Source organism: Glycine soja, chromosome 4, assembly GCF_004193775.1.
Source record: "Glycine soja cultivar W05 chromosome 4, ASM419377v2, whole genome shotgun sequence".
NCBI lineage: Eukaryota > Viridiplantae > Streptophyta > Magnoliopsida > Fabales > Fabaceae > Glycine > Glycine soja.
In genome coordinates, this window is record NC_041005.1 from 44,315,984 (window position 1) to 44,332,426 (window position 16,443).

A 16,443-nucleotide genomic window follows, 5' to 3' on the forward strand; every position below is an offset into this window, starting at 1 on the left:
GATATGTGTCGGTCACGTGTTTGGAAATCATTTTGTTCAGGTACATTGAATATAGTTAGTATAACAATTATGCAATGACTTCGCTGGTTCATTTGACTCAGTCACCGCATGATATAATCTTTGTTCATGTACAACAGGTTTATTTGAAAGACCATTGTCGCTTACCACCTCCAGCATTGTTGTGGTCAAACAATTGTTATTCTCTGGCAAAGCAGTGGGCAACTCCATATATTAGTAGAATGCAGCAATACACAAGCTTGATGTCATTCAAAAGACACTATGTCGACCTAAATGAAGACTGAACATGCATTGTTTTACGCCATTGTATTTGTTATGCGATATAATTTGTTGTAAGCCATTAATAACCAATTAATATTATTAAGTACTCGTTTCGTTAAGCAAAAAAATTGTTGGTCCAACAAAAATCATTTACGCGTGTAGCATACATCATTGTCATAATTGACAACACATAATGACATGCATGCGTATTAAAGTTTGAGCGCGACAACACATTGATTGACTTGACTACACATTCTGAAGGAAACATAAACACGAAACATGTTCACGCGTGTCTATTTTTTTGTAAACAAAGTGAAGCAATCGCTCGGTCACAATCATCTATATATATAGCAGACACGACTAATAAATGACACATTATCTTGCTTTCACATAGTCTCCCAATTGATACACAAAGTATGGCATTTTTAGGAGAAACTAGCAGTCAGACGATTGTCAACTCAAGGTTGGCTTTCATTTTTCCAAATGGATCGATTATTCACAATGATACTGGCGTTTACTTCCAAACTTCAACTCCGGTGCCCATTCGAGTACCAAACAACTGTGATTTTGCAAGCCTAAAAACCAGAATACACAATACCCTTCAGCTATCCGACAAACAATTTTTGGATGAAATTCACTACTGGAAGCCATTCACCGATACAGGTAACCAAATTCGCTTTCAGTGTATGAAATTGATAGATGATGACGATGTCAACACAATGTTAATGTGTAATGATCAATTTTCTTGTGTTGGTCCGATTGAGTTATTATGCACCGTTGAAAGAACACCAGATGGAATAATAAACTTACTTCAACGCACTATGCCCCATACTCATGACGCGATCCTGTATTACAACGGGAAATGGAACATGCCACCGTAGAACAAATTTGTTGGATGCGCGTTCACAGGAAAAAATCCTAAGAAATTTCAAATTCCTTCAACATGTACCATCGATGAACTGAAGAATTTAATAAAGCAAGTTGCATCTAAAGGGATTTCCCCTCTTAGAATTCACGAATCACAAACGGTAAGACGATTGTTTTTCCGCCAACCAGGTCACTTTGAGTATTCAGATACGCTTATAAAATATGAAATAAATGAGCTGAAGACCAACGAAGAACTGCTGAAGGTGTTAGTACAATCTAACTACTGGAAAAAATATGGACCAATAGAAATTTTAGTTGTCTTTACTAAATATGTTGTGAAAATCGAAGACGAGGTGACTGCGACATCGCTAAACAACTGAATGCAATGTTTATTTTTTTGCTTTTTCGTTGATGTAACCTTTATCTGTTTACGGTGTGTTTAAATCCCATAATAAATTTCAATGTGTTGTTTCAATGGTCCAAAGATAATTTATTTTAATTGTTTGACCTTAAAACCTTACGTATACTTAGAAGGGTCGGATTCCTATTTTTTTACTGGCTCTGTTTTTAGGTGTTATTTGACGGAACCGGGGAACGAGAATAATTTTTTTGGGTTCTTTGACGTCCAAACATGAGAAATAGCGGCCCTCCATTGTCTTACGCCACTCGCACACCCACAGAAAAAAAAACCCCAAACATGGGTACTTGAACATGGAAAAGGGTCTCATTCCTATTTTTTTGGATTTTCTGGCTCTGTTTTTAGGTTTTATTTGACGGAACCAGGGAACGAGAATAATATTTTTGGGTTCTTTGACGTCCAAACATGAGAAATAGCGGCCCTCCATTGTCTTACGCCACTTGTACACCCACGGAAAAAAACCCCAAACATGGGTACTTGAACATGAAAAAGGGTCCTATTCCTATTTTTTTGGATTTTCTGGCTCTGTTTTTAGGTGTTATTTGATGGAACCGGGGAACGGGAATAATGCGGATATAAGTCCAGGATCGCCAGTAACAGCTGAACAATCGATCAGTGGACTTAATCCTGTGGCACCAACTAGTCATTCAATCTCAGGCGTTGGCCTCCCAATCAATGTCACCTTTCTCCCATGTGACACCAACTTCAAATCAGGACGTTCATGATTTGAAGTACAAATTATACAATTATTAAAAAAAATTAATGACAAACAAATCAACAATGATAAATAATTAACAAATTAAAATACTTGTCCACTTCAAACAGCGTGTGCAACATGGTCCGCAAATGATGTCAGCACTGACGGGTCACTTGGCCCACCAGGGAATCCCTCATCATCATCAGCATCTGACCCCTCAGCACCATCAGCACCCTATACGTCCGTAGTCATCTCAGGTGCCTCCTCAGCCAGATCAGGGACATCCTCAATCATGTCAGCAACATCCTCAGTCATATCACGTGCATCCGCAGTCATCTGATGAACCCGTTGCCTACGGGCTAGGGCAGTAGGCCTACGCCTCTCGGGAACATCAGCTGCATCATGGTCATCATGTCTATCTTTGCCTATAAGTCTACCTATAGCACGACCTAAACCTCGTGTTCTAGCCATGATCTGCAAATCATGTGAAACACGTATTTTTTTCGGTCAAAATATATACAACTTTCTTTATAAAAATAAAACAAGTTTATTTATTAAAAAATAAGACTAATTTAAATCAAATTATTTAAAAACATACACAACATAATTTAAAAAATAAATAAACGACTTCATTTATAAAAAAAATACAACTAATGTAAAAAAAATAAATTAGTAAACATCCACAACTTAATTTAAAAAAAAAAGTTTAAAAAACTTCATTTATAAAAAAAAACACAACTAAATTAATTAGTAAACATTCACAACTTAATTTAAAAAAAATAAACAACTTCATTTATAAAAAAAACACAACTAATATAAAAATAATTAATTACTAAACATCCACAACTTAATTTAAAAAAAAAAAACTTCATTTATAAAAAACCACAACTAATGTAAAAATAATTAATTATTAATCATCAACAACTTAATTTTAAAAAAATAAACAACTTCATTTATAAAAAAACACAACTAATGTAAAAAACTTTATTTAGTAAACATCCACAACTTAATTTAAAAAAAATTAAAAAACTTCATTTATAAAAAAAAACAACTAAATTAATTAGTAACCATCCACAACTTAATTTAAAAAAAATAAACAACTTCATTTATAAAAAAAAACACAACTAATATAAAAATAATTAATTACTAAACATCCACAACTTAATTTAAAAAAAAATAAAAAACTTCATTTATAAAAAACCACAACTAATGTAAAAATAATTAATTATTAAACATCCACAACTTAATTTTAAAAAAAAATAAACAACTTCATTTATAAAAAAAACACAACTAATGTAAAAATAATTAATTAGTAAACATCCACAAATTAATTTATGAAAAAAATACTTCATTTATAATAAAATAAAAAACTTTATTTATAATAAAATAAAAAACTTTATTTGTAAACAAAAAAAAACACAACTAATTTCAAAATATATAATTAGTAAACATACACAACTAAAATTATATATAAAAATAAAACAAAAATGGGAAAAAAAATTCAAAACATACACAACTTAATTTGTATCATTTATAAAAAAATAATTAGTATTTAAAAAAAAATTCCAAATCACACACAACTTTATTTATAAAAATAAACAACTTCATTTATAAAAAAATACATAACTAATTTAAAATTAAATAATTAGTAAAATACTCAACTAAAATCATATAAAAAATAAACAAAACCAATTAACAAAAATAACCAACTTAATTTATACAAATAACCAACTTTATTTATAAATAAAATACACTAATTTTTTTTTAAAAAAACAATATTTAAAAAAAAACAAACTTCCGGAAGAAGTGGTCTCCGGAAGAAGTGGTTCTACCGGAAAGTGCTTCCGGAAGAACCCTTCTTCCGGAAAGTTTCCGGAAGAGGTGTTCCGGAAGATTTCTGGAAGACCAGTTCTTCCGGAAGACCTTTCAGTACTTCCGGAAGAACCCTTCTTCCGGAAATTCCGAAAGAATCCTAAACGGATCTTCCGGAAGGCGCAACCGTAACCACCCTTTCCCCATTTTTTCCGGCGTCTTCTACCCTAAGGTTCCACTAACCTACCCTAAATGCTACAACTATAGTGCATAATACAAGCAAAGGAAAGTTAGGGACACCTACCTCGAAGGCAAATGGCGAAGACAAGAAGCCGGGCTTGCGGAGAAGAAAAGAAGCAGCAGCGAAGAAGAGAAGCTCGCGGAGAAGAAGAGAAGCAACAACGTGAATAGTTCCAGAAGAGGGAAAGAAAGCTTTTTATAATTTTTAAATGAAGGGCAAAATGGCCCATTCAATAAATTGTTGGGTGCACCAACAATATTGCTGGGTGCACCTAGCATATCTCTCTACTGGTCCAAGCTCTTTTCAGCTTGACTAACATCCACTCAGCCCATTTCTCAAAGCAATAGAGTGAGTCCTATGCGTTATGGTGTTTTCTTCCTGCACCCATCTTTTTCTTTTACACCCAACATATTTTTGACAATTCCAACATTGCCCTTATGTATGGGCCATACGGATTGTTAAAAATGTTTTACAAAATAATTTAAAATTAATTATTAAAAATATAAAACAAAATATATTATTAAATCAAAATTAATTGTTACAAAATTTATTATATAAACTTATATGTGTATTAAATATAAATTATAAATTGTAGTATTATATATAACAACGTTAATTATTTTTTAACGCAATTGATCTATTAGTTCAGTTGATTAAAGTGTTGTGCTAATGTGAAAGTCCCAGATTCGATACTTATATGGATCATTAATTTTAAATTATTTTGTAAAATATTTTTTAACAATCCGTATGGATATGACAATTTGTAAGGGCAATATTGAAATTGTCAAAAATATGTAAGAAAAAGGATGGTGCAGGAATAAAACCTCATGCGGGTCCTAGAAAAAACATGTGAACCAGCATAATCATTGAAAATGTTTTCTCAAGTTCTTTCAAGGCCTTAGAAACAAAAAGTTCATCAAAATAAACTAATTCAATTATTTAAGCATGAACTAAATATAATCTTCTATATACTATCTATAAAAGAGAACCCTCTGGAAATTACTAAAATACCCCTACTTAAGATTGTGACAGTTGTCCATTTGCTTGGTTTTTTTGGTCTTTTAGCCCTTAATTTTCCACTCTTCTGATGCTTACAGGTGTTTAACTTTGCTGATTGTGGCATTTACACGTGTTTTGTTTTGCATGTTGTGCATGTGTTGGCCTTTGCTTCTTTACGTGGTTTCTTGCATTTCATTCTTCATTCTTTAGTTTGCGCGTTTTTGGTTTTCATTTTCACAGATACAACCAGCTTAATTTGGGTTCTGTTTGATGCTGTTTTTATGTATGTTTTGTTACATTCGATGTTAGCTTATGATTTTCTGGCTTTTCTTTTCTTACATGCATATTACCTTTCGGGTTTTTGGCTTTTGTTTCTGTGCCGTTTTTATGTTTGTTTTGTTGCATGCATGTTATTTTTTCATTTTGCTGTTTTGGACGATGTTTGGTTTGCATGTTTGGTTTAGGGTTCGTGGTACTTCTGTTGTTCTGTTCTGGTGCTGTTTTCATGTGTGTTTTCTTACATGCATGTTAGCTTCTCATTTTTGTGTGTTGAACGAGGTTTTGGATTTTTGCTTAGCTTATCATGTTTCTGTTTTGATGGTGGTTTTGTTGTTTTTTTTGTAGTATTATGGCACGTTCTCCAGACAAGATAAAGAGCATTGATGGCTCAAAAGAAACTCTTAAACTCAGTGTGAGGATTAGTGATCTATGGTTTATTGGCACGCCTAACAAATCTAAGCAAGCTGAAATGGTGTTTGTGGACTCCGATGTATGCTTCAATTCTGTGTTTTTTTTTGTAGGTTTATTACTTATTACTTATTGTTCAATTCATTGTGTTGTAACCTTAATGCAATCCAGGGTGATGAGATCCACGCTGTTTGTAAACAAGATCAATTGAAGTAAAAAAAAATGGACTTGAAAGAAAATTGTACTTATGTCATGCACAATTTTAAAGTGCTAAAAAACAATGGTCAATACAGAGTGTGTGATCATCAATTTAAATTGGTGTTTATTGGGGTTACTATTGTGAGGGAGTGTGTTCTAGGGGACATCCCTTTTAGAAAATACAGGTTTGCTGGATTTGCAGATGTTGTGGCTGGCCAGTTTGAACGTGGACTATTGGTTGGTATGTTAAGTTATATTTTTGCAATTGAGTTTATTTTGAAAGTTCTGTTGTTTTTGGAATTAAATAACATTCCCTGATTTTCCTACTTGCTTTAGATGTTATTGGTGTTGTGGAGGAGGTTGTCTTTCGGCAAGTTTCAGGAAAAGGTAGAAGGGTAGTCTTCAAATTAAAGGACTTGAGGTAAAGTTTGATTCTTGGTGACAATTTATGTGATATGCTTTGTCAAATTGTGGCTATGATTATATTATTATTAATAACTGATTGTCTCATAACTATTTGTTTCTGATAGCCAACAATTGCTATCTTGCACTTTGTGGGATGATTATTGCTTGCAGTTTTTGAAGTTCTTAGATGATTATGAAGGTGATGGCCCAATTACAGTTCTATTAAGCCATTGTAGGATCAAGGAAGCGCAGGGTATATCCTCATCTTGAATTTATTGATTTCTCTGTTTATGCTATTGCATGTTATGGTTCTGTTTTTTTAAATGATTTAGGATCTTATCCCGCATCGATCAACAATTCTTTCAAGGCTTCAAAGTTAATTATTAACCAGCCCGTGATGGAGATTCAAGAATTCAATGAACGGTATTTTTTGTATGTGTTATGTAATATATGTTGATTATTTTTTGTCTTATGTTTGTTTCTCATTGTATATTTGTAGGCTTGCAGAGTTGGGCATTGAGGCCCGGTCAGGTTTTAAATCCCATGGTGAAGGGAGTACACAACTTTCAGGTTCTATCCAATTATCATCAAAAGAATCATTCTTTGGCAAGGCTGAGGCAAAGACTATTGCTGACATTAACACCATCTCTGAAGTAATGATCTTATATAGATTTTAATTCTTTGTCGTGCATTATCTGAAGTTTTTTTTTATTTGATATGTATGTTGTTTCACGCAGGAAATTGTTTGTGTCACTGTTGGCACAATTACTAGGATTGTTCTGGACAATCATTCATGGTGTTATACAGCTTGCATTCAGTGCCATAAAAAAAGTGATGCAGAGATGACGCCCTTTACATGTGCATGCGACAAATACAATAAGGAAGCTGTGCTTAGGTGATTGTGATCTTTTAAAATGTTGTGTATTTTTTATGCCTTCATCATTTTTTTACTATTGGTGCATATGGTGGCAGGTATAGGCTTGAGGTGATGATCAACCAGGGAAATGAAAGCACAAAATTCCTGCTTTGGGACCGTGAATACAGTGAATTAATTGGCCAATCAGCTGATGCAGTTAATAAGCTTAAAATTGAAGTGTGTTTTTGGATTCAACCTTAACTGATTATGTTTGATATGTTATTTTTTGTTTGTGTAATACAATTATTCTCTTTGAACAAGGATGGTGATGTTGATTTGAATGCTTCACCCCAAGCACTTGATAAGCCGCTGGGTCATGAACTTGCTTTAAAGATAAAGGTGCAACCCAAGTTCAGGAATTCTACTGTTTTGAAGTGTTCAGCTGACTCGAGCTTGATAAATGCTGTGATGGATATGCTAGCTGATGCTGAGGTAATGTTCAATGCAAGTTATTTGACATTAACTATTGTGAAAAGTATGTATTCTATTCATATTTATTTGTTTTTCATGGGTTGTGTTATCTTCAATGTATGTCTTATTCAGACATCTTCAAAAATGGATATCCCGGTTTCTAATTCCAATCATTCTGCTCAACATGAATCTGTGAGTTTTGATGACTGCTCTCATTTTTTAATATGATCTTTCTTGCAATTCTTGCATTTTGACACTTTATGACTTTCAACTTAGCATTCAACTTATTGATTGCCATTTGTTTTATCCAGCAATCCCTCTCTGTGACAGCAGATCATGATCCCCTGCTTGGACTCCCCTTTACGCCTACAAAGCGGCAGGCATTTCAGGATTGTGATGATGAAGCAGGGACCTCTCAAATTTCACCTGCGCAGCTTTCATCCAACAAATTAAAAAAACATGCCGGAATTTAGTGCATTTGGTTGTTTCCAAGTTGTGTTGAACAATTTTTTTCCCCTTGGTATTTGTATATTGTACATTGGCTCCCAGCTTATTTCTGTTGTGGTGGTGTTGCTTTTGAACTCTGATCAAAACTTTTATTTAAATTTTAATCTTATTTTGTATGCGAGTATCCTGACATTTTAGTTCTATGGCTTATCCGATGTCACCTTAACTATTGCACTATATTTCAAAATCCTTATTTGTTCAATTGCTAAAATTAATATCGACAGACCATGCTTATATTAATGGTTATAAAGTCATCTTTGAAGAAATCGAGCTATGCAAATGTTATGAATTTAAATATATCCTGAGAGATAGAACAAGTAAGATTTGAAAATACAAATCAGAGATTGCCAGACAGAAAGTTCAGGAAACATGTTCTTCATAATCATGATAACTTAAAATTCAATTAAAGTTTTAACGGGCCATTGAAGCATCTGATTTTAAGGTGTGCATCTTTAATTGTCTGAGCAGAAAGTATTCACGGGAAACAAATTAAAATATTAGAAATAATGACCACGAAATATTGATCACTAGCACAACTAAATCAGCATTCATATCTGATTAATTCATCTGATTTTAAGTTGTGCATCCTTAATTGTCTGAGCACAAAGTATTCACGGGAAACAAATTAAAATATTAGAAATGATGATCAGGAAATATTGATCACTAGCACAACTAAATCAGCATTCATATCTGATTAATTTTCTAACAACATTTGATAAATTTACTCCATCTTTCATCATATGTGTCAATATGATGTACAATTAATAAGACATGTAAAAAAACAATTTCTCTTTAGCTTGACATCCTAATTCTGCCATGTATAACATTTTCGATATCATATTTCTTATCGATGGCGGCAAAGCATAGGTATAATAATGGTTATAAATGCAAGTCTAATCATTTTAGTGCATTTAATTAGATGTCAACATTCATAATTTTAGTGTTTTTCCTTATGCTTACTTTTGATTACTTACTTTTCAAGTTTTAATGTGGCCGTCAAAACCATCACTATAATCATGGATATACATGCATGTCTAATCATTTTTATCAAAGTATGATCCATTTAACCAGGTGTCAACATTGATAATTTTAGTCAACAAGTCAAGTTATGTCTTGGTCCGAGTGGAATAACATTTCTTTTCTGCATGTCCATGGACTTTTGCAATTTTAATTTTGCATGTATTGTAATATATTAAAACAAGAAGTCAGTAAAAATTTGATAACTCAGTCAAGATTAACAACAATCATCAAGAACATGGATAACCATGAGCATGCAAATCATCATGATACAGCACAAGCCAGGATAAAGAATAAAGGTATCAGGCAACACAAAGTTAATGATCAGGCTCAGAATATTGATTGTAAGAAATTCAAAATATTATATTCCAAATTACAGTTAATAATTTTAATTAGTTTGTTGATTTAGTAATACAATATCCATAATTTTTTTCACACAAGGACAAGCAAACTGTAAGGTGCATTCAATATTATGTGAATTCATTCCACATTAAATAAATTCCACTAAACTTAGATTCAATTCACTTTTTTAGTTAATATTCGTGATTCATCAGAGGATGAGAGTTCTGAATCAACACAAGGTACCAATTAAAATCGACTTTATCAAATTAATTTTCAACATTATAATACTATAATCTAATCTAAATGCAATTTTCATGGGTTGTCTTTCAGTTTCTTCACCTGAGAACCAAAATTATATGTCCTCAGCTAATGACCCTGCAATTAATAGAGAAGGTAACGATTAATATTCATAAACACTATGTTATTAGCTCACTGTCGAATATCTTTCACTGTACAAAACTACTTTTGTTTATCGTGTTTCAATTTACATGTTTTCCTAAAACATTTTCAATGACCAACTTCATTTTGCCATATATCATTAAATTATTTCAGGATATTCTGATCTTGGTGATCAGCTCATGCAGTGTAGTCACTGTAATGCAAATATGTGGTATGATGAAAGAGTCTCAAAAGATAAAAGAACTACAAATCCAAGATTCAGTTTATGTTGTGGAAATGGCAAGGTTGAACTTCCATTGTTACAGAATCCACCTAAATATCTCTACCAACTTTTGTATGATCATGGTACATCTGATAGTAAAAATTACCAGTAGAATATAAGGACATATAACATGATGTTTGCCTTTACTTCTGCTGGTATTAAGTTTGACAAATCAATTAATCATTCAAGAGGACCTCCTACAATAAGAATTCAAGGTCAACCATGTCATAGAATAGGTAGTATGTTACCGATGTCTGGGAAAGAACCAAAATTTGCACAATTGTATATCTTTGACACAGAAAATGAAGTGCAGAATAGGATTAATGCAATAAGGTAGTTAGTTTTTCATTATTATTATTATAAATGCACAACATTGATCAACAATCTTACATTTAAACAGAATTCAATTGTTTATTCTCCATTACTAATCTTCCAATCATCGTATATATAATTGTTTATTTAGGTCAGCAGTCCACATAATCAAATTCAAGAACACATTGTTTCACAACTTAGTGAGATGCTAGATGAATACAGCGTGCATGCAAAAACTTTCAGGATGGCCAGAGATAGATTGCAAGATGTTCAAGTGAATAATATCAAGTTGAAATTGATTGCTAATCGTGAGAAAGATGGTCGTACATATAATGTACCTACTGTTCCTGAAGTTGCAGCACTAATAGTAGGCGATTTTGATGCAAATTCAAAAAGAGATATTATTATTGAAACTCAGCATGGACAACTACAAAGGATCCATGAATTACATTCTAGCTATCTAGTTCTACAATACCCTCTCTTATTTCCTTACGGGGAACATGGATATAGACTTGATATTTTACATAGCAGTCGATCAGATGGTAAGAAAAGGAAAAGAAATTGTCTTACAATGAGGGAGTGATTTTCTTATAGGCTACAATGCAGATCAAATGAATCTATAACTTTGTTGAATTCTAGGAGACTATTCCAACAATTTGTTGTTGACGGCTATACTATGGTTGAGTCAGAAAGGCTTTCTTACATCAGAAACAACCAAAAAAAACTTCGAGTTGACAAGTTTTGTAACTTACAACAGTCATTGGATGATGGAAGTAGGAAAGGCCTAAATAAAGCTAAAAGAGTCATTTTGCCTTCAACTTTTGTTGGCAGTCCGCGCTATATGGATCAACTTTATTTTGATGGTATGACCATATGTAGCCATGTGAGCTTCCCAAATCTGTTTATTACTTTAACCTGCAATCCAAACTGACCTGAAATCCATAGATTGCTGAATCCGTTGAATCTGAAAGCAGCAGATAGGCCAGACATAATCTCCAGAGTCTTCAAACTAAAGTATGAACAAATGCTTATGGACCTGACAAAGAATCACATGCTAGGCAAAGTTATTGCATGTAAGTTGATTCTAAGTTTGTTGAATTTATATTATTTGTGACATTGTTATTTTACACTGCCAATATTAATCACACAATCATATCTAATAACTTTAATTATTTTCTATTAACAGACTTACTAATAAATTGCATATATGTATACAATAGAATTTCAAAAACGAGGGCTACCTCATGTCCATTTGTTGCTTTTTTTACATCCTGATAACAAATACCCATCCTCAGATGAAATTGATCAAATTATATCAGCAGAGATACCTTCACAGCAAGATGATCAAGAACTGTATTTATTAGTAAAAAACCATATGGTTCATGGTCCATGTGGAAGTCTGAATCCTGGATCTCCATGCATGAAAAAAGGCAAGTGTAGTTGTTTCTATCCTAAAATGTTCCAGCCGCATACTGTTTTAGATGCTGATGGTTTTCCCGTCTATCATAGAAGAAACAACGGTAATGCAATTGAGAAAAATGGTGTTATAGTTGATAACAGGTATATTGTACCTTACAATCCAAGATTGCTCAGAAAATACCAAGCGCATATCAATATTGAATGGTGTAACCAAAACACTTCTATCAAATATTTATTTAAGTACATAAACAAGGGATATGATAGAGTGACTGTTGTTTTGATTGATGAAGATAACGATCAAACTGAGAATGGTGGCACTCATAATGATGAGATCAAAGAATATCTAGATTGCAAGTATTGTTAAAACTTGATCTCTAATTTATCTGATCATCATTGTTATAACAACTAATTATATCTTCCTAACAGATACATATGTCCCTGTGAATCTACTTGGAGAATCTTTGGATTTCCAATACATGGCAGAAAACCTGCTATTGAAAGATTACACTTCCATCTTCCAGGCCAACATAGTGTTCTCTATGAAGACCATGATGATATTGATGATGTATTGTCTAAGCCAAGTATCTCTGATTCAAAGTTTATTTCATGGATGAACACCAACCAAAATTCTGTTGAAGGGAGAAATCTTACTTATGCAGAATTTGTTTCTAAGTTTGTATACAATCAGAAGAAAATATGTTGGCACCTTAGGAAGAAAGGCTATACCATTGGCAGATTACTATGGGTTCCACCAATTACAGGGGAATTATTTTATTTGAGAATGATGCTTACTATTTGTAAAGGACCTACCTTATTTGAGGATTTAAGAACAGTTGATAATGTTCAATATTCTACATATAAAGAAGCATGTTTTGCTATGGGATTTTTACAAGATGATAAAGAATTTATTGAGGCAATCAAAGAAGCAAAAGACTGGGGTTCAGCACATTATATAAGAAAGCTATTTGTGTTGTTACTTTTAACTGCAACAATGAGCAAACCTGAACAAGTTTAGGACCAAACTTGGCATTGGATGGCTGATGACATTGTCTATAATCATAAAAAATCATCAACAAGTCCAGGTTAGTGCTAATTTACCATCAGACAAATCAATATTGATACGGCACATAATTTGACTTTTTTTCTCTTTTGTGTATTAGCATTGCAGCTTGATGATAGAAGTCTTCAAAATTTGGTCTTGCTTCAAATTGAAGAATTGTTGCAAGCAAATCAAAGATCGCAAAGAGACTATCCTTCAATGCCATATCCAGAGAATGCAAATTGTCCAGCTTATCTAGACAATAGCCTTATATTAGCTGAACTGCATTACAACAATGAAGAACTTAGATCAGAGTTTGAACATCTATTTTCTCACATGATAGGTACATTAAGCACACAACAATTTACCCTCCGAAAATTATTATGTGCATTTCCTTCTTAGCTTTTCTCATCTATAAATTAGTATTTTAACTTCATTCATTTATCTTTAAATCTAACACCACATATCGATGATTCCAGATGAACAAGCTTCAATTTACAACCAGATTGTTGAAGTTGTTAATAAAGATGAAGGTGGTATGTTTTTTCTCTATGGATATGGAGGTATAGGAAAAACATACATTTGGAAAACACTTGCAAGTTCACTGAGAGCTGACAATAAAATTGTAATAATGGTAGCCTCTAGCGGCATAGCTTCTCTACTATTGCCTGGAGGTAGAACTGCACATTCAAAATTTAAAATTCCAGTTCCAGTTTTTGAAGACTCAACTTGCAATATCCATCAAGGAACTCAATTAGCTGAACTATTAAATCAGACAAGTCTAATCATTTGGGATGAAGCACCCATGGCTCACAAATTCTGTTTTGAGGCACTTGATCACAGTCTTAGAGATATCATCAAACATAACTCAAAGGACAATAAAATCTTTGGAGGTAAAGTCATGGCCTTTGGTGGAGATTTCCGACAGATCCTGCCAGTCATTCCAAGAGGCAGCCGCTCTGATATTGTTAATGCAACAATTAATTCCTCTTATCTATGGGATCACTGTCAGATCTTGAGACTGACAAAAAACATGCGTTTACAAAATAACATGCAAGCAACAGATCAAGAAGAAACTGCAGCTTTTGCACAGTGGATTATAGATATTGGTGATGGTATTATTGGAGATGAAAATGATGGCTATGCTACTATTGAAATTCCACAGGAACTATTAATCACAGAATATAATGATCCTATTCATAGTATAATTAGCTCTACATTTCCAGATCTATCTCATCATCACAATGATCTTGAATACTTCCAAACCAAAGCAATATTAGCTTCCACAAATGAAACAGTGCAACAAGTTAATGATTATATGCTTACAATGATATCGGGTAATCATATAGTAAATTATCTTATTATGTTTTTCATCTTTTAATCAACTTTCCTGGATTTTACATTTTTGGTTGGTGAATTGGCTTTTTTATATCTAAAATATTGATAGGTGAACAAATGGAATATCTAAGCTATGATTCAGTTGACAAATCCGAAACCATTGAAAGTTGTCATTTCCGCTCACTGACAACTGAATTTCTGAATTCATTGACAACATCTGGCTTACCCAATCACTATTTCAAACTCAAGATTGGAACACCAATAATGCTATTAAGGAACTTAGACCAAACTCAAGGGTTGTGTAATGGTACTAGGTTAATTATCACAAGACTAGCAAAACATGTTATTGCAGCTGACATAATTTCTGGGACAAATATCGGAGATCATGTTTATATCCCACGAATGTCTATGTCGCCTTCACAGTCACCATGGCCTTTTAAGCTATTGAGGAGACAATTTCTGATAATGCTTTCTTATGCTATGACAATTAATAAATCCCAAGGACAATCACTATCTTCAGTTGGACTTTACTTGCCAAAACCAGTTTTTTCACATGGCCAACTATATGTTGCATTATCAAGAGTCAAGTCAAAGAAAGGACTTCGAATTTTAATACATGATCAGGACAAAAAAAAAATGACTTTAACCACGAATGTGGTTTTCAAAGAGGTCTTTACAAATATTAGAAGGTAAATCCAATTTATTTCCGATTACAAATTTAATTATAACCACAACTGAATTTGCTTCTTACTCATATGATCTCTGATATACAGTTAAAACATCATCAAATGAGTCAATCTATAATTCATTAATTTTAAAAAATCAGTCTTTCTTTATGGAGTACATTTTCTTATTTGCTGCATTTCAAATTTTCATCCCTTTTCATGAACTCCAAATTAACCATTTCTTTCATGAATTGCACGAAAGAAAATAAAATGCTTATCTCAATTTAAATGCTGCCATTCAACAAATGAATTCTATATGTTACTCTGCTTGTTTTCCTAACATGATACACTTATTATTATTCTTTTAGTAGAACCATTTATCTTTTCTTAGATAATCAATTGGCCTTGCAAAATATTATCTATGCCAAATCATTATCGACTTCGGCATTAGACAGGTCATTCATCTGATGATGCAAATTGTATTTATAACAATACAAAAAATTAACTTACTCTTTGTTATATTCAGCAATAAAAATACCTCTTCACCTGCCTCCACCACCACAGTCTTTCATACTTATCATTCTGCCAATTCATGTCCAATCTTTGAACGAAACATTCAATGGTCCACAGTTCCCAAACCACTTAACTTGCCATCACTTACACCCCCCGAAAAGCAATGACCCTTCCATCACCCACTACTTTACATTATCAGACCACGGTTCATTTCTCTGCCAACTTCATTTCAACTCTAACCAAATTATTCTCTCAAAGCGACTACCACCATGTCTCCCGCTTCATCCATTGCCTCAAGCAAGGTAAGGCTAAACCCAAACCTAATTGCATGTTCATTCATTTCCTAATTTTTCTCTTGCATTTGGTTACATTTTTCATCCATATCCCGAACCGAAATTCAACATCTTGCCATCTATGTTTTCTTAAGTTTTCGAATTCCAATTTAGGACAGACATATTGAACAATTCTGCTTTTGAATCCATCATTGTCTCACTCAACTTTCTTTCATGTGGCAAAGCCCTGATTCAATTTTCCTTGCTTCTGCTTTATTTATTTGTGGCCGTTGTGTTAGGTTTCTTGCATACTACGTTATCATCTATCTTACCCTTTAGATATTAGTAACCTTTAAATGTTATTTTTGTCCCTCACACTTTTTGCATTCATGTTGTGCTTTTATTGCAATCCATGTTCAAATTGGACA

At 33.0% G+C, this 16,443-nt stretch overlaps 1 long non-coding RNA gene and 1 pseudogene across 1 annotated transcript; both read left to right on the plus strand.

Annotated features, from left to right (window-relative positions):
- Positions 1-6,816: 6,816 nt before the first annotated feature.
- Positions 6,817-7,264, plus strand: LOC114408254. Its single transcript, XR_003665868.1, has 3 exons — positions 6,817-6,856; positions 6,936-7,026; positions 7,103-7,264. It is a non-coding gene; the product is annotated as an uncharacterized LOC114408254 (long non-coding RNA).
- Positions 7,265-9,692: 2,428 nt separating this feature from the next.
- LOC114410859 lies at positions 9,693-15,258 on the plus strand (annotated as a pseudogene).
- The last annotated feature ends 1,185 nt before the right edge of the window (positions 15,259-16,443 follow it).